At 38.5% G+C, this 22,418-nt stretch overlaps 2 non-coding genes across 2 annotated transcripts; both read left to right on the top strand.

Annotated features, from left to right (window-relative positions):
- The first annotated feature begins 1,558 nt into the window (after positions 1 to 1,558).
- trnac-gca (transfer RNA cysteine (anticodon GCA)) lies at positions 1,559 to 1,630 on the top strand. Its single transcript has one exon. It is a non-coding gene; the product is annotated as a tRNA-Cys (tRNA).
- A 394-nt stretch (positions 1,631 to 2,024) lies between these two features.
- On the top strand, positions 2,025 to 2,096 carry trnac-gca (transfer RNA cysteine (anticodon GCA)). The gene has a single exon. It is a non-coding gene; the product is annotated as a tRNA-Cys (tRNA).
- Positions 2,097 to 22,418: the final 20,322 nt, after the last annotated feature.

Below are 22,418 nucleotides of genomic sequence, written 5' to 3'. Positions count from 1 at the left end.
TCAGACACACAACCTACAATTCAGAAGAAGTACATTTTCATACAGCAAACAGTATTGATAGCTTTATATAATTTAGTCCATTGGCCTTAAGTTACATGTATTTCTAACTCATCGCACAACAGGTAGTTTTTGATTTTCTGACTTCCAAGCAGCCAAGAGGTTTAGCTCATTCAATGTGCTATCAAAGTCAGAGGGCCTATAACATTGCCTACTAATCATGGCATTCATGTAATTCACGTTAACATTTACATCAGAGCATTTGTAGGATATTTAATTTGTAGGATATTTAATGGACACGTTTGATTACATGTCATCTCAGACACTGTTACAAAAATATTTCTGTTTTAACGGGAGGAGGATCGCAGTTGGAACACGGGTGTCAGGTGCAATTGCGTGGCAGTGGTAAATGGTTGGCATGGCTCAGGGGTCAGGCAGGAGGACACCAAGCAGAATTTTGCCTAAGGCCCCAAGGAGGTCAGGTCCTGTGCTGGTGTGTTGGAAATGTTTAGCATTCATAACATGTATTGTGAAGGAGTCTAAATGGGGGCCTCAAAATGAGCACGTTCCTGCATCATGAAAAAAAGTGTGTATCTAGAATCAACATGGACTTAAAAACAAGCAAAGTGAGCCCCTGCTCAGAGTTCAGTAGACAGATTGTTGCTGAGGACAGTTCTGACAGCTATGTAGCAGCTATGTCTGTTTGTATGCGAATGATTTGACCACTGAAAAAAGCAGGAAGACATGCAGTGGACATTTTTTCCCATTACCGTGACAACTTTGGATGCCGTTGTTATGACTTTATATAGAACTCATGATGGCTGATCTGATTAGTGATAAACACATGACAGAATGACTGTACTGCATCATCTTTACCACTGCTGACTGATATGTCATTTTGAGCAGAACTTCATCCACGTGAACGTCTAATCTCTCCCAGGATGAAAATGTCTTTTTTGGAAATAAATAGATATTGATTTCCTATCTCTATGTATGCTTTGGTGATAGGCTGTTGCCATGGTTATTATCTGTTGGGAGGATTGACTCAGCATTTGACTTTTGAATTTTTAAAAATTTGCAGCTTCTACAGATTTAAAAGGTGGAGTCAAAGAGATTACACTTTAGAACTTTAGACAAGAATGCAGCCGTTATCGGCTGTGTTGAGTTGTCATTCACAAAGCCATCCATTAAACTACCATGGTGTATGTCACCTTGACACCACAAAAACGGATCTAACGTGTTCAGATGCAGAAAGACTGTACGCCGTTGTATCAGGCACCCGCATGAAGAAAAACACTCCTTCTCAGCATGAGACCCCTGCAGCCAAGAGTTATAAAGTGACAGTATGTCATCATGCAATATAACACAGTGCAACACATTGTGATTAAAAGGCAACTCCAATCAATGTTTTTGTAAGATAACACCAAGTCTGTTCCGTAAACACTCACAGTGCTTGCAAATTTCCTTCTGAAAAACAAAAAAAAGACATAAAAATCTGATTTACATTGCCTACTTTGAGCATACTTTGTTGAGTTGCAGCTGTTATATGCATGATTTGTGAGGGGGTATAGCTCAGTGGCAGAGCATTTGACTGCAGATCAAGAGGTCCCCAGTTCAACTCTGGGTGCCCCCTGAAGATATTCTCTATGGTAGAAATATTCTCCAATCTACTCATATATGTGTTCTGTAGTCTTAATGAAACCACAAGTTAATGCATAAAGATACATAATGACAGGCTGTTTGTTTTTATTATATCATAAGGCTTTCTGTTGAAATGGTTTTCAATCACATTCTATTTCACTGTGTAATCTTGCATTATGTTGTATTGTTATATTACGTTATTGGCTACATGCTTATATTGTTAAGTGGATAAAACCCTATTAGGATAATGTTGGGTCATTGCTTGATGCTGCTGATAATGAAGGCCCATATCTGAGCGGTTTGGTTGCTCAGTTAGACGGAGTTGGGGTTATTGCTGAGACGATTATTGATATTGATATCCAGTCTGAATATCACTCATAGATATGGGGGGTATAGCTCAGTGGCAGAGCATTTGACTGCAGATCAAGAGGTCCCCAGTTCAACTCTGGGTGCCCCCTGAGGTATGTGTGTGTACAAAACAGCTTTGAATATACTTACCTATTTCAGGAAGTCATTCAAATCCTGTCACACAGCAACTACTCTTAACTTCAAATGAATTGCTCTAAACTCTTAAATTTCATAAGAACATAGCATGAAAGAGGCTTAATAATCCCTTTAAATCTAGCTAAAAAAATCATCAAGAAGGGCCAGTTGTAACACGGCACATCTTTTGAGGTGGACAAGACACATGTCGGCAGAAAGGTCAACACCCACAGGCTAATAAGCTTGTCAGAGAGGTTATGACTTCTGACCACCTTCGGTGTCTCATAACATCTGACATGAAAGAGGAAAAAGACAAGTAGAAAGTGAGCAACTCCCACAACTACAGTGCAAACACATTGAGTTACAAGAACGACACCAGTGACAACTGGGCATACCACAAGAAAGACGGATTAGTGCTAATATTTCTCTCACAACAAAAAAACTGGTATGAAAATGTACTGAGAAGAAAAGAGACAGGAACATAATGTGAAAAGGGTTGTAGGGAATCACTTAAAAAACTGACTTTGTGTTAAGTTAAACTGCTTAAAAAGTAAATGTGGGAGTGACACTCTGGTGTTGGTACTTATGAGTCTGGTTAATGAAGTGAAGGTCAATGTTCACTGTTGTTACAGAGGGTTAGACAGAGACAGTTAAACTTTTATTATTCCTGCGTGTTGTGTTAACTCCCACTATATGTTTTAATTGACCTCCTTACTTGGCAGACTTTAATGCTCCCTCTGTGTAGTTACATTGGTGGAGATGGAGCGCTCGCGTTCGACGAAATACATAAATGGGTTTGTCCATTCTGAAATGACAAGAGGGCAGCTTTACTTGAGGTAATATTAGCATGATGGGAACATTTACAGTACAATGAGACGCTGCAGGTGGCAGGAAGGTGCAGAAAATATGGTCTGTCAGGATGATGAAAAGTTCCCTTTCCTATACTGTAGTAAAGTGAGAAAAATTGTGATGCAATACACTGCAAGAATATGACTTTTCGCTTCATGATGTGACACAAAACAGTTTAGTACAAGACAATGGCATATAATAAAACGTGACTCAGCGCAATATAGTGCAACACAATAAAGGGAAAAAGTCAAAATTGTTTTAACATGGCACTATGGAACAAAGCTCACTGCAACATGCTGAGTCTGTAAGTATGTATGTTATCAGTATGAGGACAAACAGTGCTGTAGTATGCTGTATCATAACAGTTTCATATTTCCATATTTTTAATGCCTCATTCCTTCACACCTTTAGGTTCTTCTACTCTAATCTTAAGGAGCAGGTGACTACACTACAAGTAAAGCTCTGCTTTTGCAGTCACACAGACACAAAAATCACGTAAACACTTTGATCTGAGGGGTGGCTTGCTCAATCAGAGGGAATTTCCCCTCATATCGCTGTAGGAGGGTCTCACTTCCAATAAAGAAAGACATTTCTTTTTTTATCCTTCCAACTCTTCTAAAGCTCCTTGAGGGCTGCCCTTTGGGTCTGGAAGCCTTGTACACTCATCCCTCCTTTTTTCTTCTTTTCCTCTTCTTGAAGCCAAACTCAATCCACTCGTTGTTCATGGTGCTCTGATCCTCACACCGAACCCCTCAAGAGTTTTCCATAGGTCTCGGTGTCATACTTCAAACAGCCCCTTTAAGTGTTTTTAGAATATCTTCACTGTGTTGATGATGGGGGCCTATAGGAACAAGCAGCGTTGCTAAATGTGAATGTGGGTCTCTGTCTTTGCTTCAACTTTTAAGTCAATCTCAACAGTCAAAATAAAAAAGAAGAATCGGTGAAAGGAGACAAGGGCTGGGCTGGGCTGGGCTGGGCTACCTATAGTTTGACAAGATCTTCCACTCTGCAAAAAAAATTATGGCCTCGAACAAGTCACTCTTATGAAATATGACTTACTACAACTACTTAATGCAACTATTACATGTCCTTACACCCTTCCCCTCACAGATACAGGTTAAGACGTCTTTCATCAGCACATGCACATTTTTCCTCAGCATGCGGATGCCTTACCTCTTCAAACAAATTCCTACATGATGACCTCCACTTTCCAAGTGTTTACTTGGTCACAAATCCTTATTAAAAGGTTGGAGGAGACCTAAGTGGCACTTGGGATACCTTCATGCATGAGGCTTTTTCCACAGTCATTGTACTTTTCTTCTTCTTTCCCATGATGCTATCGCTCACTTTTGCTGTGCCCTTATTCACAAATGATTGGGATAAGAATGAATGTGCTTGGTTGGTTCTACATGTTACAAAATACACAACTAAACAGTTACAAAAACCATCATAAAACCTAGAAATTTCCCTATTCCTGAGTTGAGATCCCTGTCATGTTACTGGAAAACTGCCCAATAAAGGACAACAGCCCAAGAATACGTGACCATTTCACAATCTACAGCAATCATCATGAAGGCCTCTCTTGGACCTTCAGGGGAAGAGCTTGAACATGTTGCTCAAGTTTTAGACTGTCCTCGAAGTAAAATGCTGTTGAATAAATAGAATTGGTGTCGGAAAAATTAAGATGATGAATGATATGAATGATAAAATACAAGTCAAAGATAAAAGAGTTTTAAAAAGTTGTTGTTTTAAAAAATGTTTTAAAAGTTCCATTTTTTCTCTCAGATCACAAAAACATTGGATTTGCAAAAAGAGCCATATTTTTTGTATATGATTCACCTATATTATGACTCACTTTTCTAAGAAAATCATGTCCTTTGACAGTGAAAATTGTGATTATATTGAGTTTCTGTATAGATATTCCTGTATAACTGAATTGTCACAGATGCTGTCTTTGCAGCAGCCACGGCAGCTTGTTTTGAAGATGATATTGTGAGGCACAATCATCTGAATACTCATTCTCCACAGAAATAAAGTATTATTAACTTGTACTTTTCCTGCACCTGTGTTTCCCATCCCTCTGACTCCTGCAGCTAACCTTTACTCAAAATGAACGACTCTCAGTGAGGAGTGACCACAGCTCTTTCCAGTCGAGGTTATTTTCTCAACTTGAGAGCAAACAGAAAAAAAAAAAAAGACAAACTCTGATTCAGGTTTTTAATTTTGGAACAAAGCATCAGAAGTGTTACAGAAAAAGCACAAGCTGGTGCAAATGATGAACACATAAGTGTAGACGCATTAAGGAACCTGTAAACTGGCTGCATATGTAAATGTCACACAGCATGAACGGAAGCCACTTCCCTAAACTCCCCATCTGGGGAAGTTCTGGTGGTTTTTCTGTGTAAATTTGCACAGTTGTGGTTTTTTTCCTAAGGAAAATCCAAGGAGATGTGGAGTAGAGTACATGCGTCAGCAGAGGAGAACTCAGGACAAGCGCAACCATTCACACCCAGATGAGAGTAAATTGTGTCTGTGAGCAAGGGTGTGTATAACCTGTACAGTTAGGGTCATTATCTTAAAAGTAAGTTTCATATGCAACTCTTTTTATATTTGCAGTGATAATTATGTATGTATGCAGAGGCCATATTTACAGTTCTCAAATTTGAGCAAAAAATGGCCTCTGCAGATATGTTTGCCAAAAACATTTTTTAAAACACATTTTTTGGGAGACTAAAACTTTGGCCTTAGCCAACAACACAAGCCATTACAGTTGCTTCCTCTGTTTCCTGAGCAGCTGGAAACACAACTGAAACTAATCATATGAAAATTGTCTAGCCCTTTTACTTGTTTTGTTCTCTCTCTGCGTCTCAGCAACCCTGCAGTAATCTTCAGCTCCAGACATTTATACCGCTTGAGTTTACCTGACTGCCTCAGGACTTAATTTGAGACTTAAAAAAATAAAACATAAAAAAACTTCAAGTTCAGGCAGGCCTTATATTTGAAATGATCAGGCTCCAGGAAGGATGTGATTTAAGTCATGGAAAAAAACACTGTCACAGCTTTGCCAGAAACATTTTAAAATATATTTTACGTGAAGAACTGTATTTCCTATCAGCTTGCCAATTATGAACATCTGTAGTGGAACTTGACTTAAAGGACTTGAGAATGGACTTGGATGCATCTCACATGCCTTGATCTGCAACGTACAAGTCCAGTAAGTTTGCTTCAATATAATGCATACATAACTGAAGACAGATCATTTCCTAAACGCCATTCATATTGGGATATGGTAAGATGGTGATATTGTAAGAATACTGATATGAATACCATGTACATACATTCGAAAATGGATGTCTTTTAAGACAAAACAGCTCCATTCTGAGGTTTTTAACATGATTTTTTGAGATGTCAAAAGATTTTAATGCATTTATAATGTATGATGCCAGAATAAATCTAAATCACCAGAAGGGTTTTAGCCAGACAGTCTGATACCAGTCAGCAGATCTTAAACCTAAATAAGAGAAAAATGGATCCTAAATGGGAGGCAGGTGAGATTTTAATAAAAGATTTAAGTGGCAGAGAGTTGCAGAGAGACAAAGAGAAATAATAGGGGTAGAAAAAAAAAACTAAGAGAGAAAATGACTGCCAGATAAAAATATGTCTGGCATGCACCTTCTCTTAAAGTCTAACCAAGCCGCACCCACACATTCACAACCTAAGCCGTTTCTGCAATACATGATAAGGTAATAGCAGCATTGGGTTTCCACTCTCTCCCCACAAACATTATCTGATTTAGGAGACTCCCTGCTTACTCTCACCCCCTTCCCTGCTCCCTTCACTCTTTGATCTCAATGCCTCACATTGTGTGTGTGGTTCCATCTGTATTTGTGCCAGACAGCATATGCACCTTACAAATGTCATTCCTCCTGCAGGTTATATGTTTATCTAGTAATGTGCACCTATCTGTCCAGCTTTAGGTACATTTTAGTTAGCTTATACTATTGCATTATAAGGGGATTCTTGCTCATAAATGTTAGTTAAAACCTCATCATCTGCTCATGAGATTGTAACAAACTGTCTTCGGCACACAGGACAGGAACCTTTGCATCCAAGGTTTTGCATTGTTTACAAACCTTCGTTGACTAATAACTTGAATAACTATTTTATCAAATAGCCTAATATTTCAAAGTGCAGAGGTTCAGGACAAAATGGAACATCTAAGCTAACAATATTCCTGAATGACACACCTGGTTTTTGGCATTGTATGTTTGTTTATGCTATGTTTATGAAGTCAAAGTAAGAATGCTCAAAACAAGGCTGCTTTTTAACCAGCCCCATTTTACAGAAATTACAGCAACCACAAAGTACTGTAATTCCTAGATACGATTAACACCAAGCTCAGTCTGGGAAAATGGAGGGTAATGCTTACATTAGCAGCCTTGGTAACTCTGACCGTACCAATTAAATTAGTACATAACTTCTTCTTATAGTCAGAAGTGAACAGATCTCAACACTTTTTCAGACAACAAACAGATTATAGATGTATCCAAGTCTCTGTGATGACGTTGTGATGATGTCCATATCTTCAAATAGCTTCATCCATCCATTCATTTCCCATACCTGCTTTATCCAACTCAGGTTTATGGGGGGGCTGGAGCCCATCCCACCTACAGCGGGAAAAAGTTAAGGAACACCCTAAAGAGGTAGTCAGTTCATCAGAGGGCCAACACAGAGACAACAAACCTTACTACCCATATAGGTCATTTAGAATCACCAATTAACCTAATTTGCATGTCTTTGGACGGTGGGAGGGAGTACCTGGAGATACCTCACGCATGCACAAGGAGAACACACAAACTCCGCACAGAAAGACCCCAGCCGAGGCTCAAACCAGGAACCTAGCTTGCTTCCTTCTTTTTTCCAAAAAGGAAGAAAAAAAGCCCATACCTTTCGGTGGATTGGGAGCCTCTCAACCAATAATCTATAGATGTAACTGGATATGATTAACCTGGTTTGTGAGCCCAAAAAAAAAAAGCAGTTTAGCTTTCACTCCCACTTTCGTGTGAAGACAATTTTTACAAATATGAAAATAATATAAGAAAGTGCTGTTATAATGATCAGTTGTTGTTTTTTTTATTTCAGCAGTTGAAATGATTCATTGATCACATATTCTTATCCTGGAGCAAAATCAAGGGTGAACACTTGGAAAAATTTGTCTCTTTCGTCTCTTTGATTGGTTACAATACAGAGTCTTGTCTCAGACCCACAAACCCTGCACATTTTTCGCTCTTGCTAGTGAATGTGAGCTAGCTAACAATGCACGTTCTGTTCTGTTTGTCACGTAGCAACATCAGCTTTTCGTAGGAAACATAAACACATAGAAGCGAGAACCTCAGACATTGTCTCCATTAATGTCTTGTTTTATGATCCTTTGAGCTATTATTTACAATAAAAATCACACCATAAAGCACAAAAACTTTAAACAAAAATAGGGCAGAGACTTTGAATTTTGGTTCAGCTTTACTGATGTCTATTTTGGTTGTACAAGTAGGTATGTGTGTGTGTTTATAGCTGAATGTTGAACACAACTTCCACTCCTCCACTGATGTCACATCCGCTGTCCTCATTCTTTCCTGTTTACTTGATACAACTTCTGGCGGGATCATGATTCCCCTCACTCTTTAGATCTCGATAAGTCCATAAATAATACCAAAGGCAGATTAAAGCTGCTCTAGAATTCCTTTGGCTCCTCCGTCCCTCTGATGGAATTGATCATTGGCAGAGAGCGGGAAGTTGAAAGTTTAAGCGGCTCAAATGGCCACATTTTCTTTCATCTTGCTTCCTTTCAAAATGGTCTTATGTATAATACACATAAACACACACACACACCTAAACACAATCACACACACCATTCTGAGAGCTCTCTAATGTCCTGCCATGCAGGTGTGTTTTAATCTTCTAAATCCAATAATAATGGCAGTCCTGATCTTCACACAATCCCATTAAGTTCAATGGAGCAGCTGTATGATGCTTGTTTACAGATTAACAGACAGGCCCACACAAGTATAAACACACACGAATTATCACACACAAATTATAGATACTGTATCTGCTTGGCAAGAGAGTTGGGTTCTAGATAGAGAGCCACAGTCGGAAGTGGCTGAATAAAGGCTCTTATACACTAACCAGCGTAAATATTAAAGAACCAGCGGCGTTGAGAATACCCCAGCCGTGTTTCCTGAGGTTGTGTCTGGAAAAACAAAACTTGAACACTTCAAATAGATTGCTTCCGACTGCTGAGCTGGAGTAGAAACATTACACAGTAAACCCATGGTTCTCAAACTGTGGTATATGTTCCACCACTGGTACGCAAACTTCTTCTAGTGGGACGCAGAAGAAATTCTGATATAAACCAATTTACAAAATTTGCTGACAGTTTTAAAAATTGCAAAATGTGTCAAAATTGCAAAATTGCAAAAGAAATCTTAATTTGCTTAAACATTTTTAGATACGCTGTTGGTATACAGTTGTTGCTCTTGATGTTCTAAACTTCTTTTAATTTTTCACCTCAATGGTGGTATCTGGAGATGTAAACATTTTTCACGGTGGTACATGTTATAAAACATTATAAGGTAAAACTTAACACTGTGTAGTAAGAAAAACAAGAGAATTGGAGTGTATGTTTTGTGTTTATTTGTGTTTTATGTCAGTAATATTAGTCTCTGTTGAATCATGATTATCAGCAGCGTTTAGTTTCTTCACTTCACATGGCCACGATGTGTAAAATGTTTTTGGTTGTTTAAGGAATATTAGGACACCAAAAGATTGTTACTTTGGCTGTTTCTGCTCCCTTCTTGTGCACCCATTTACTGAGCTGAACAGCCAATCACAGTGAGCTCTCACTGACCCGATGCAGATTCAACAAACTGAGGAGATTAGACTGATAGTAGAGTATTAATGGGACTTTAAACACCTTTTCATGACATTAACTGAGTGTTAAAATGCTGCATTTTGCAGAGTAAGACAGTAAAATATGCACTCATTCACATGATGTCTTCAGATGGTCAAATCCAAAGAAGTCAGAATGACATTTTCCCCTTCAGGTTGTTAAGTTACCTCAGAAAAAACACATTTAAGCAGAGGATAAGGCAAATTTTCTGTCTTCTGTCCTGCCATTTGCCACATGCAAGTACACACACAGACAGACACGGAGACAGTTATTAATGACACATTGTACGTTATGGAAAAGACTATTTCCACATAAAGGATCAGGGAATTTACAGCTCTGAGACAATGGAAGAAATGTAGGAGAGAAGTAAATGAACATGTGAAAGACAGAGAGAAGGAGAATGATGAAAGGGGAAATGATTGGAAAGAGACAATAAAAAGAATGACATCAAGTCTAGAAAGATCATTAGATGACTGGAAATTGGTGGCTGAGGTTAAGAAACATGACTGGTTTTGCAATTTTATGGAGTGGGATGGAAGTGGTGAGAGATGGAAAATGAGGAGAAAACAAAGAAGCTGTTGAGGAGGGGTATTAAAAGTAAAGAAAGAAAGCATTAAGAGCAAAAGTTATGACTGCAAAGATAGAAGATGATGATAGGGCAGATGAGGACAGATGACAAAAGGGGAAAAGGGATGAAGGATTTAAAAAAGAAGGGATGAACCGAGTATATGAAACTATGGACATGAGAAAGGAATGAGCAAATGAGTGAGTGGCAGGTTGCGAATCACTGAAGGAAAGAGAGGCCGGGTAAATGGGGAAAGTAGACAAATAAAAGTGATGCCAGGAAAAGAATGAGGGTCCGAACAGGAGAGTGGAAGAAGCTTATAGATGTGTGGATGAACTGAGGGATGCAGAGAGTCACAAAGGACAATGTGCCTCTGAAGCTTACACATCAGCAAATACAGCCTAAACTGTGTTTCCTGACATGTTGGCAAATAAATAGAATTATTTAACTAAATTACATTAAAACCATTTCAAGTGTAATTTAGTTTCCATTGCTGTTCTTGAGGTTAACTTGCAGCAATACTACCCCAAAAAGAGAAGACTTGGCCAAAATATTGATCGCTTAGATTTGGGAAGCACTTGAACTGACTCTTCTGCATGCCTTTGTGAACTATACTTTTTCAAAACACACTTCGCTTAACTTTGCCATTTGCAATATTTACATACGTCTCAGCAGACTTGCAACTTAATGAGGGAGAGACTAGTTAAAAAGGAAAGAATAAGGAAAGAGGTCACGGAGCATGGAAAGAGGAGAGAAGGCGGCAGTTACAGAGAGAGAGAGAAAAGTGGAGAAAACATGTTCTTCATTAAACCACAGCTGAGAAAGTAACACGACAGCTCTTTCATTAATGGTTTGGTGTGGGCTCCCACGTGCAAAAGTGCGCATGCAGATCTGCAGCTGCATGCCTGATGTTACGTGTGTCTGGTCACAGCCTGAGGGTATGACTGACTGAGTGACTAATTGTGCCGTCTGTTCACCATAACAGACACACTCCCATGCACACACACCGAGATTACGCAATCATCATTAGGATAATCTTCTTGGCCTGGTATTTTTTTTCCCCAGAGGATGGATATCAGCACGTCTAGATTACTCTGTCGTCTGAAAATCCTTCACTCTGCTTGTCTAATCTCTGACCGCTCTGCTTACATTACTCCATCCATCCATCTATCCTTCCCTCACTGGTCCAGCACAGAATAACTAATCATTGTGCACTATTCCCGTTCATCTTGCTGTTTGACTTTAATTAAAATTACATTAGCAAAGACTTTGGTCATCTGTCAACTTAGTAAAAATTATTAAAAAAAGGATTAGTTGACTTACACACTATCTGATATGCAAAAACATGTTGACTTCAAACATTTCAGTCAACTGAAATTGTGAAGTGTAGAGATCTTCAATACAATGATCGCTCAAGTTGATATGATTTTTTTATGTTTAAGCATATTTAGTTAGCAAAAATCCACACTTGCTTTCCCTCGTCTGAGTAGCTGCTCGTCTGCAACCCTTAAAAGGTATAGAATGGACATAGAATTTATCCCCTCTATCAATTAACACTGTCTATGTATATATTATGTTTTGAACAAGAAAACACTGTAGAAAAGGCAATCTGTGTCTGTCCATCAGTCACTTTTTCTTTTGGATTATAATCTAAAAGAAAAACTGAAGTGAACATTAAGTGTTTTAAGTGTTTTCAAAGTTTTCTGACCATATGCACAACCATATGCCTACCATACGCCGTTGCTTACTTAATATGTGGATCACATTACACTTTGACGGGACAGCTTGTCTAATGTGTTAGAAAACGCTGGCTCAGACAACTGTCCTAATCTGCAATGAGCAACACAGCCACCGGAGAATCGAGGACAGATTGAAATAAGAGAATCAAGTACTGCAGGTTTGGTCTTTTGTCCATGCTGAGGTCATATTTCACTGCACTAGTTTTTCCAGGGCTCTTGGCCTGCTCTTAGGGAAGCCACAAATTCAGATGACATGGTTCAGATTTCTTCAAATGGTCCCCAAAGAAATAATCACAGCAGACTTGTTTCAATATGTAAACTTAATTGCTAAGGGCTTAAACATAACGTACTGAAATCTCACAAAAATCAGTGCATTTCCTATTGTGACATGTGAAAATGCTCTCACTGTAAAAGGAAGAAGCATGGAAAAAGCTTATTTCCTTATTTACCCTACAATTATTGCCTTGAATGAAAGTTATGAATTTTTTTTTAGTTTGTTGTCTAAAATCTACTTTATGACCCTATAAGAATTGTTTGGTCTCAGAGCACAGGCTCACTTGAGGTTCCTAAAATGTAATGGGTTAGAATGGCAGGTGGAGATTTCAGCTGTCAGGCTCCTCTGATGTGGAACAGGCTCACCGTTTGGGTACAGGATGGAGACACCTCCTCTACTTTAAAGTCTGAGCTCTCTTTTACAGAGCTTATATTTGATTAACTGATCCTTTTGTTCACTACTTGTTGCACTACTTAATATGCTTCTTTTGTATTTTCTATGTTTTTCTTTTTCTTTTGCCTCTTTTGTATTTCCATTTATATCAATATATGTTCTGCTCTTTCTGTATCATTTGATAAGTCTTCCTAATTTTTTGTACAGTTTTTTTTTTGTATTTTTTTTTAGCCGTCAATTTTGATGTATTTTCCTGTAATATCTGGTTGTTGTGTCAAAGACTCGGCAGGCAGTAATCCAAAATAACACATATTTTGATGTTATCAAAGTGTCTGTTTTAACTCAAACCTTGTGACACTTCCATGTTTTACTCTGAGACTAGGTTGGAAAGTCATATTGTAAAGTCATATGCTTGCAAATTATTTCAAGGTCTTGAGAAAGCATACGCACACACACACACATTCTCCAGAATAAAGGGAATGTTCTCTGTTCATGTCTATCCAGGTGTTTGAAAGGCTTAGATGGTTAGTCACTTTGAAAATGATTTGGATTTGTAGAATTTCATTAACATTTCAGGTTTCTCTGAAGTAAAAGTGACAGATTGCATTAGTGACAACTTAAGAAGTTACTCAAAGTAGAAATCTGCACAGGTTCAAACAATGATTTTAGAATTCTTGTGTCATAAAAATTTGGAGTTAGTTTAGCTAAATAAACTTCTCAAAAACATTCTAATCTGTAAAAGAATGAAAACAGAAGAAAATTCTTTCTTTCTCACGTATCAGCTGCACAATAAGGAAACCTTCCATACACACACATACACTATACACACTCTGCAGAACAGAGAAAGTATCTTGAGCACTTGCCATTTACTGTGTCTCTAGATTTAGAGATGATATGAAACATGCTCAGGCATCCTCAGAGAAATCTCAGTTGACAGTTATCATATTGTGTGTTTTCTTTTTTTTTCTTTTTTTTAATGCATGTCAGTAATGTTTATGGTCGCCGGCAGCATTTTCACCTCCATCCATCCTCAGAGGCCATATGTGTCTGTGTGTGTGTATGTGTGTGTGTGTGTGTGTGTGTGTGCACTGAGATGTGCCAGAACAAAACGGAGTGTCAGCTACAGTTCAGGTAACATTGAAACACCAAGCAACAAGTGAAAATCAAAACACAGACAGCTGGTTCCACACACAGCGGATTGTTTGCTGTGGAAGAGTTAGCACAGACAAATACAAAATGAAAAGGAGCACAAATGAGATTTGAGGAGGTGACAGACAGGACAGGAAAGAGCAGGAGGGTGAAAGAGTTCCCAGCCACTCGTACTGATATATTTGCAGTGATCATGACAGACACAGGAAGAACAGAATCAGTGAAAAAATTGTTTTAATGGACCACCATCTCTCATTAGCTCAAACAGATAATCTATTAATAATCATTAATATATAGTTTATTATCATTTATTTTTTATCCCAAAAAATGTGTGTTTTATGTCACAATGCCAGACACATGAGTAAATTACCTGGAGTGTACAGATGCAAAGATCTGGACCCAACAAATGGACATTCTCTGACTTTTCTGACATTTTGAAGTTGCCTGTTGGTGTCAGATTCGTTATGATAAATCAAAACAGAGCAAGCTGTTTCCATGGCGATTATTGTGATAATTCTCATTGCAAATAAAAAAAAACATTAAATAAAAGCATGAAAGATAAGAATGCTGCCAAAGTACAGTAAGTAAATCATAAAGTTGAGGCGACTGGAAAACATGTTCATAATGCTTGGAGAGCATGGAAAAATTAAACTCTCTGTGAGGTCATGACCCGGGCAAACATGAGTGTCTGGAGCTTCACACTGTTCATCTGGAGGATTTGTTCTCGTAAATCTCTTCCCCACACAGACACACACCCCACTCACTCATAGACTCAGACACATGCGTTCTCTCACACTCTCCCTCCATCCATTGTGGCCTTTCTTGTATCAATGGCTCCATTGATACACTTCCATGAGTGTCTCTGGGTGGATGCTGATTTTGGGGTTTAGACCTCCATTAGAGATCCTTACTTACATTCCCAGTCAGACTCACACACAGATTCAAAAATGCTAAATAAACCATGGTCAGTTCATAAACTGCATTTTTTTTCCATGTGTGCATTTCAGCCATGCTTAAATTTCCCATATCTCTTATGCTAATATTCAACTATTAATAAAGCATAGATTCATTTAGTTTTAGATTGAAGGGATTCTTACCTCCACATAGTCTTATTTTCAAAGTTGGATAGATGGGAAAATATTGTTAGCTTTAAGCAACCAGTTATCCAAATGTCTTAAAGGGTTGTATTGTATTTGCACATAAACTATCAGCATTAAAACATATGCTACTTTAAGGGGTTATTTCAACACTTTTAGACACATCTGTTTGTAGAACTACAAAGTCTCTGATGGCTCCTGTGGAAGTTTATGGAAATTATCTACATTAATCTAGGTGTAAAATGCTAATCATTTTAAAACAATTTACATGGACAAAAAAAGCTTGCAGAACTCAAAGTACTCCATACTAAACAAAAGGAAACTGCTTGATCTGAGTGATCCTTGACAATGAGAAACAATCAAATGTTAAGTCATGTTAAAAAGAAATAAAAAGATAAGAAATGATAACTGGCAAAGGATAGATATGTCCACGTTCTAAAAGTCAATGGTTCTTTTTTTTTTCAGTTTTTCTTAAAATGTTGTCCATATATGCTGGCACAAATACAGCAGTATTTGCTGTATAATCCCTTTTCATTTCAGACAGGCTGTGGGCAAGGCTCCAGACATGAGCTCACAGGGAGACTCCCTTTGGTGTGGTGGGGAGGTGGAAGGTGAAGATTTGTGTTGTCTGCAGAACCCAGGTGGGGATGCAGGGTTTTGGAAACATACCACGAAGACTGCTCAGATGCACAGACACACATGATTCTATGCATGCACACACTTGCACATCTGCATTCATCCGCAAACAAATATCTAATGCTCACACAAATATCTCACACATACAAAGGCGTTTAAGCGACAAAGATTTCGGAGTTGACAATTCAAATCCAGCAGCTGCCAAGTGGCCAACAGCACAATATTGAAGATATATAAGACAAATTAAGACAAAAAGATCTTTTTGGTTTCCATTGATATGTCTAAATAAATCATTGTTTTTGAGTATGTTTGTTGATTTAGTCACATTTAAAGCTTACTTATAATGAAAGCAGACTTGTTGGATTGAGCCCCTTGTTTACAGGTTGTCATTATTTGTACTGACTCATGGGGTTATATCAAAATAAATGTGAAGATTGTCCCTTTCCAGCATGAAAGATGAGATAAACAAGCTTGACTCATGTCTCATTTTCTGTTTTTCAGTCATTATGTTGCATGCTTGTTGCTTGTCTAATTAAATTTACATGGAAATGTCGTGTGTCTATTTTTAAGATTTATTGGAGGTGGTATATGATTTTTTTTTCTCCCTTGCAAGTTTTTTATTTAGAAGATTTGCATGAGAATATGAATGAAGCAAATACATACTGTACAACATCTAAGTAGCATCACAAAAAAGATCTAAAATCTAAATGTATAACAACAATGGTTATAAAAACAACAATACATTGGATTTATTGAGCTCTAAACAAGTCCTCCAACTAAAATTGTCATAAAGGCTGCTTATTCACACCTTTCATTAAGTAACGCCTCTACAGATGACAGAAAGGAAAGACGACTCATATCAGGATTTCCACATAAAAGTAGACATCATACTCAAGTCTTTTGTTTAAGAAGGCACAAAGTCCTTTTAAAGACACACTTTTGTCACTTCCTGGTTTGGTTAAGATAACAACATTTCTTAGGTAGGTTAAAAAACGTATCATGATTAGGTCGGAAATACATTCCTTTTACAGTGCAACCATTATTATCGTCGATGCCATTTTTCTGGTTGCCTTGGTCACATGTGAAAAGAACAAGTTACAACTAAACTTGATTTTTTTCCTGGTAGACTTTACACACAGTAACACCACTTGGTTAGAATTAGAAAACAAAAACATCTTGGATTGCTTTAGAAAACAGTCATGGTTAGGGCTAAAAACCTTCTTTTTACGCGTGACTGTAACCATCACAGATGCCTTTTTTTTACCCCTCACATGAAGTTGTTCTCCAGACCACTCGAAGCAGCATATTCTTTGAATGTAGTTTTTGGTTGTATGTGCATGGGCCCAGTTCAGGAAAGAGAAGGGTTCTCCAAAGCTGGAAAAATCTCAACAGTTTCATAGAGTTAAACAGACCCTTTCTGAGCAGTTTTGCATTGTGACACTGCTAAGAGATGTTGTTGCCTTGAATATGTATGTTTTATTTGTAACAACAACAAAAAAAATCTATCATGGTTGAATAAGTTTTGACGAGGGCTCCAAGATGGGGATTACACCATAGTGACATATACACTTCTCCATTTCTCTTCTGACAAAAAAAAGTAATTCAATCTGTAACAATGATTTACGATGACACTGATGCTGCAATTAATTTACAGATTAAGATGCACTATTCTTGATGATGTTGCTTGCGGATGAATACACGCCACGGCTTATGAAAGAAGCCAAACTTGGACAAAGCACCGACACCTGCTCCCTCAGTTAAAAAATTCAAGCATGTGAGGATAATTATTTTCACAGTCTGTGGCTTTGGAATAACACTGAGGTGACCTGCACTCATCTTCCTGTCCACTCAGCCCTCAGGACAATATAAGGAAGCAGAGATGATGTGTTTTGACGGTGCTAGACCGAAACAAAAAACAACCCCGATGTCCTTTTAAGGTGTCTTTCCTCTTATTGCCTGAAACCCGATTTGCGTCCTTTCCCTGTCGGTCTGTCCTGTACCTGTGATGTCACTGATAAAGAATTCCCCAGTGGTGAGACAGCATGGAGGCTCAGGTTAATAAGTGACAGGCTCTGAAATGGACTTTCAGATCTGAAATGGAGGCCTCACAAATACACAGAGACACACTGTCTCCCTTGTCTCTTTTTTCGGTCCCTCTCATATACAGAAATAAACCAACACACAGAGACATAAAGTTACGCAAGAGTGTGTAATGTCTGATATTAGATGTACTGTTATTCTTGTTTGCTTCTGTTGCCTGGCTGTGTTTAAACTGTGAAAGAAATACTGACTCTTCAATAGGTTGAACAATTCTAGCAAACAGTTTTCTCTTCAACAGCAAAAGGGCAACATTAGTTGTCCTGGCATCTTGTTTTAGCACTGTTTCTATGCAGGCAATCTGCTGCAGGAAATGAGGTTGGTGAAAGTTGATGAGATAAAAATGATGAGGCAAAAATGCTCTGTCAAATCAGTTAAGAGACACTACAGAATTTGGTCATAATTCACCGTGAGTTGGGCAGTACTTACCATGCCTTTCACCTGCACATGATCTATTGTTCATATAAAGATTTTGATTAGTGCAGCCCCCCGCATTAATCATAACCATTTATCTCACTCTGACTCTCAGGCGGAAGGTGAGTCCCCTGTGAGTAGATTAGCTGCCCAGAGGATAATTTCATATATTCTCTGTGGCATTGAAACATGCCACAGGTATACATGTGTCCTTTACCATGACAACCTCACAGACGGCTCTGACTCACCTTGATGACATAACTGAGGTGAAGTCATGGTCCTGTGGGCCTGGGAGCAGATTAAACTTGTGGTAGACTGCTGTCACACTGGTCTCAGGGAAGCTTAACGTGGCTGCACGAGATCGCTCTGTGTGGCTCAGCAGATTAAAATGTATGCCATGCTGCATGATGTCATGAAGTTGAGCTCTGAACATGACCTATATTGCCTGTCATCCCTGCTTCTTAGCTTTTCAAATAATCTCGACAGCCATCTTCTGCACAACCTGAGCACTGAAAAAACTATTTTTGAAGACCGCATCCATAGAAATTTAAGTTTCAAAGGTTTTTTGACACAGTTACATTGAGTTTCTTTTTACATGATAAAACAGTCATGATGGTTGAGCATTTCCACATTGGAATAGCACTGCATCTATGACAGTTTCCAAATGACGGATTCAAACTGTTATCGTTTCATACATCATTAATCATGTCGATATTGGAGGTGGGGATCATTTTTCTGGGCTATCAGTTAGAAACAAGGTATTCCTAATGTCAACTAGAAGGCGTTTGTGCACTTGTTTCAACCCCATTTGAAAGCATAAAGGTATCATTTGAAACATCTTAAAATATGATATTACATCTGTCTAAAGAAATAGTATCACTATCATACAACACTTGTAATCAGAACTTTTTTGGCAAAAAGTGTGTGTGTGTGTGGTGGGAGAACTGTTTGGCAGTAAATGGTTGTTGGCGACAAAGGAAAATCCATCCTGTTTATGCACATTCCTAAAATTCCAAAGGCCATACTTTGTCATGCAGGAAAACAATTATTTTTTAACTGGAAATGTCCCTCTGCGTGAGTTCTCATGAAAGGTTACACAGTTGGGCATTTATTTAGGGAAAAAAATAACAAGAGAAGCTGGGAAGAGAAGGTTGGCAACATTTCACCGGAATTTTCTCTTGAACTTTTTTTTAGTGGGGAAAGTCCTTTCCATGGTCATCACTTTGATGATGGATGACATTATCCTACTTACACTGCTGCCATACCAAACTATAATCATGTTTTTGAATGTGTCGAAAACTTATTCAACTTGGATGCTCCTTTCCAGTTTGATTTATGGAACAGTGAGAGCTGCAAACCTTCCTTAGGAAACTGAGGCATTGTAAACACCCATCAGGCGATAACCAGAAATGTCTGTACTCAGACCTGGGCCATTCAAATTTAAGCCTCTCACCAGACTAGTTAAATAAAATATTTAGCGAATGTTACTTAAAATAAACTAACCAAAGCCTTCGAGCCACCTCAGGCAAACACTGAGCCTGAGTGCAACACTTAACATGACAGTCCTGTTGACTCCATTCAGTCCACTTTTTGCAATAAGGGAGTCCATTGATCATAGTACTCTGTCCATATGCAGTCTACCTGTACTTTCTGAAGGGTAATGTCCCTCTTCCTTATTTTTAGAGACAAGCTTCTAAATCCAATAGATATTTAAATGTGCTATTTATGTGTACAATTGTATCAGCCTGCAATGCACAGAGGATAAACAGTAGCTACTTGTAGCTTCAAAACATTCAGATATTAAAGATAGTACAGTGACTATTTTGCTTTGTTTAGCTCTTGATTGTGATAGTGATCCTGCAACATTTCAACCTGGACAAAAACAGTAGGCCTAACAACTGACCTTTGTTGTCATACACTGTAAAAAAGACGAGAATGAATTTTTATTTGATACCATTTCACAAAGTGAACCTAAAAATAAAACAAACTACTTTCTTGTGTAAATAAAAAGTTATTACCTGTAGTAGTCATCACTGTGTGACGCTAAGCATATTAAATGTACTCACTCGCATTGTGTCTTGCGGCCTATTAGACCTTGATAAGAGATTGTTGGTGATGACTCAGGTAGTTTAAGTGTGTGCTTGTCTGTGAGAATGGGCTGTGTGTGTCACTGTCTGCAGGTATGCAGTATGTCTCTTCTAAAGTTTTCACTCTTCTCCTGTGTGTCCCCTCATGCCTCCTCTAAGCCCCCATTTCCCACCATCCCGCTTCCACTCTCTTCCTCACAGAAACAAACAGAGCCACGTACGCACATTTCACTCTCCCTATTTTTGATCGCATTCCAACCCAGTGACTTCAGCGTGTGTGTGTCCATGTGTGCCCATGACGTCAGCTGTTTGTTTGCGTTCTCTGGTTGTGTCTGGGGCACCAGCTTGGTAGATAAGGAGGGAGGGCGCCTGTCTGTGCATGTGAGCGTTGAAGGACAGAGAGGAGGGAATTGCCAGACATGAACGAGTGCATAAATAAATGTTCTGCTGAAATCAGTGAAACTGGCTTCGGGAGTGATGAGCTTGTCAACTTTATAGAGTCTTCATTGTTGACCAACTGATAATTGAGTATATTCTTATTTCTCTGTCTCTGCCGCTCCCTCACCCTAGGCGGAGGAAACTGCAACCTAATGATAACACACTCTGAGACAATGGGCTCAACAGGCGTAAATACACATGCACAGAAACGCATTGATGCACAATGCATACACATGCACATCCACTGGTGAAGCTCAGGGTCAGGGGTTCTGCCTGTGCTGCTGATAGGCTCCAAACCCTCTGAAATTATTTATCAAATATGGAACAATCCGGACATACCAGCCGCATTTCTGAGCTGTCTTTTTTTCCCCCCATGTTCTCTAAAATGACCTGTTAGAATAAAGAATAATCCATCTCCCACCTTCCCTTCCCTTCCAGATTTTTTTTTTTTACCCAGTGATAAGGTCAGATTGGGTTTATTTTGGGCTGCTTGCAGCACTGCAAAGAGTACCGAAGCCCTGAGGGTTTCCCTTAAAAGCATTTTGTTGTGTTTTGGGAGGTTTGGTCCCTCACGTGCGTTAACAACTACCTTCACTCTCAGAGAGGTTTGACCTTGATTGGCTGCATTACCTGCTGCTGCTGTTTGTGTTAAAAAAAAAAAAAACTAAACAAGAAAAAAATGGGGATGCTGTTTTAAAAAGGGCACACTTCAATTTTATATGTAAGACATGCAGCTAAGATAAAGATGTGTAATGTCAGTGAATATAAATTGTGATGAATTATGATAAGTTTGATGATTTGATGGCATTTAGTAATTGCTTTCATGCCAGTGTAACATAATTCCAAATGACCACGTTCAATGCTGCAGTAGGAGAGAAAATCTTACAATTGTTTTTGTGCTTCCTTATCTCAGAGTTTGTTTTATCAGTGTTCCTCCCAGACAGCATTATTTTGCTAGCAGATTAATATAGTACCTCACACCATTAAGCTTCTTCATCCTCAGCATATCATCCGAACTGAATGGTTTCCCCAATGAAAATAGTTTGAAAGACATGGTTTGGAAATTTGGAGTATATGTAGCATACATTAAATTCACTTTTCTTCTACTTCTCTTTATATATATAGTTTTGACTTAACTATATTATGAATATTACAGTAGTGGCAGTAATGTCATTGGGCAGTTAAATAATACTTGAGGACTGGCATTGTCTAACAGGCCTTTTCTCCAATGTCACCCGCAGCTAGATGGCTCCGCTGCGTGTCGGCAAGACTGAATTGCAGTCAGAGTAAAAATCTTTCTGTAGGCACATTTATTGCCACTAAAGGGCGCCATGGGTTTTGTTATTGGCAGATGTGTACTGCCGTGAACTCTTGCAACAGGACCGGAAACAGTATACAAATGTACAACATCATCAGCGGAGTCGTGTACCGAGTAAGTCAATAAATGAATAAATAAGGATTTTTTTAAAAAGCGAGACTTCACTATCAAATTCGTGAAAATGTAAGTTCGATCTTGATATTCAGCAATTTAAACAAGAAAATAGTGAACATTTCACAAGCTTATTATATGTCAATACACTTTATGATAAAATAACCCACTACTGGTGCAA

This window comes from Leuresthes tenuis, unplaced genomic scaffold (assembly GCF_036924035.1).
Source record: "Leuresthes tenuis unplaced genomic scaffold, fLeuTen1.0.hap1 SCAF_4, whole genome shotgun sequence".
NCBI classification, from domain to species: Eukaryota; Metazoa; Chordata; class Actinopteri; order Atheriniformes; family Atherinopsidae; genus Leuresthes; species Leuresthes tenuis.
This window is presented reverse-complemented; position numbering and strand designations above follow the sequence as displayed.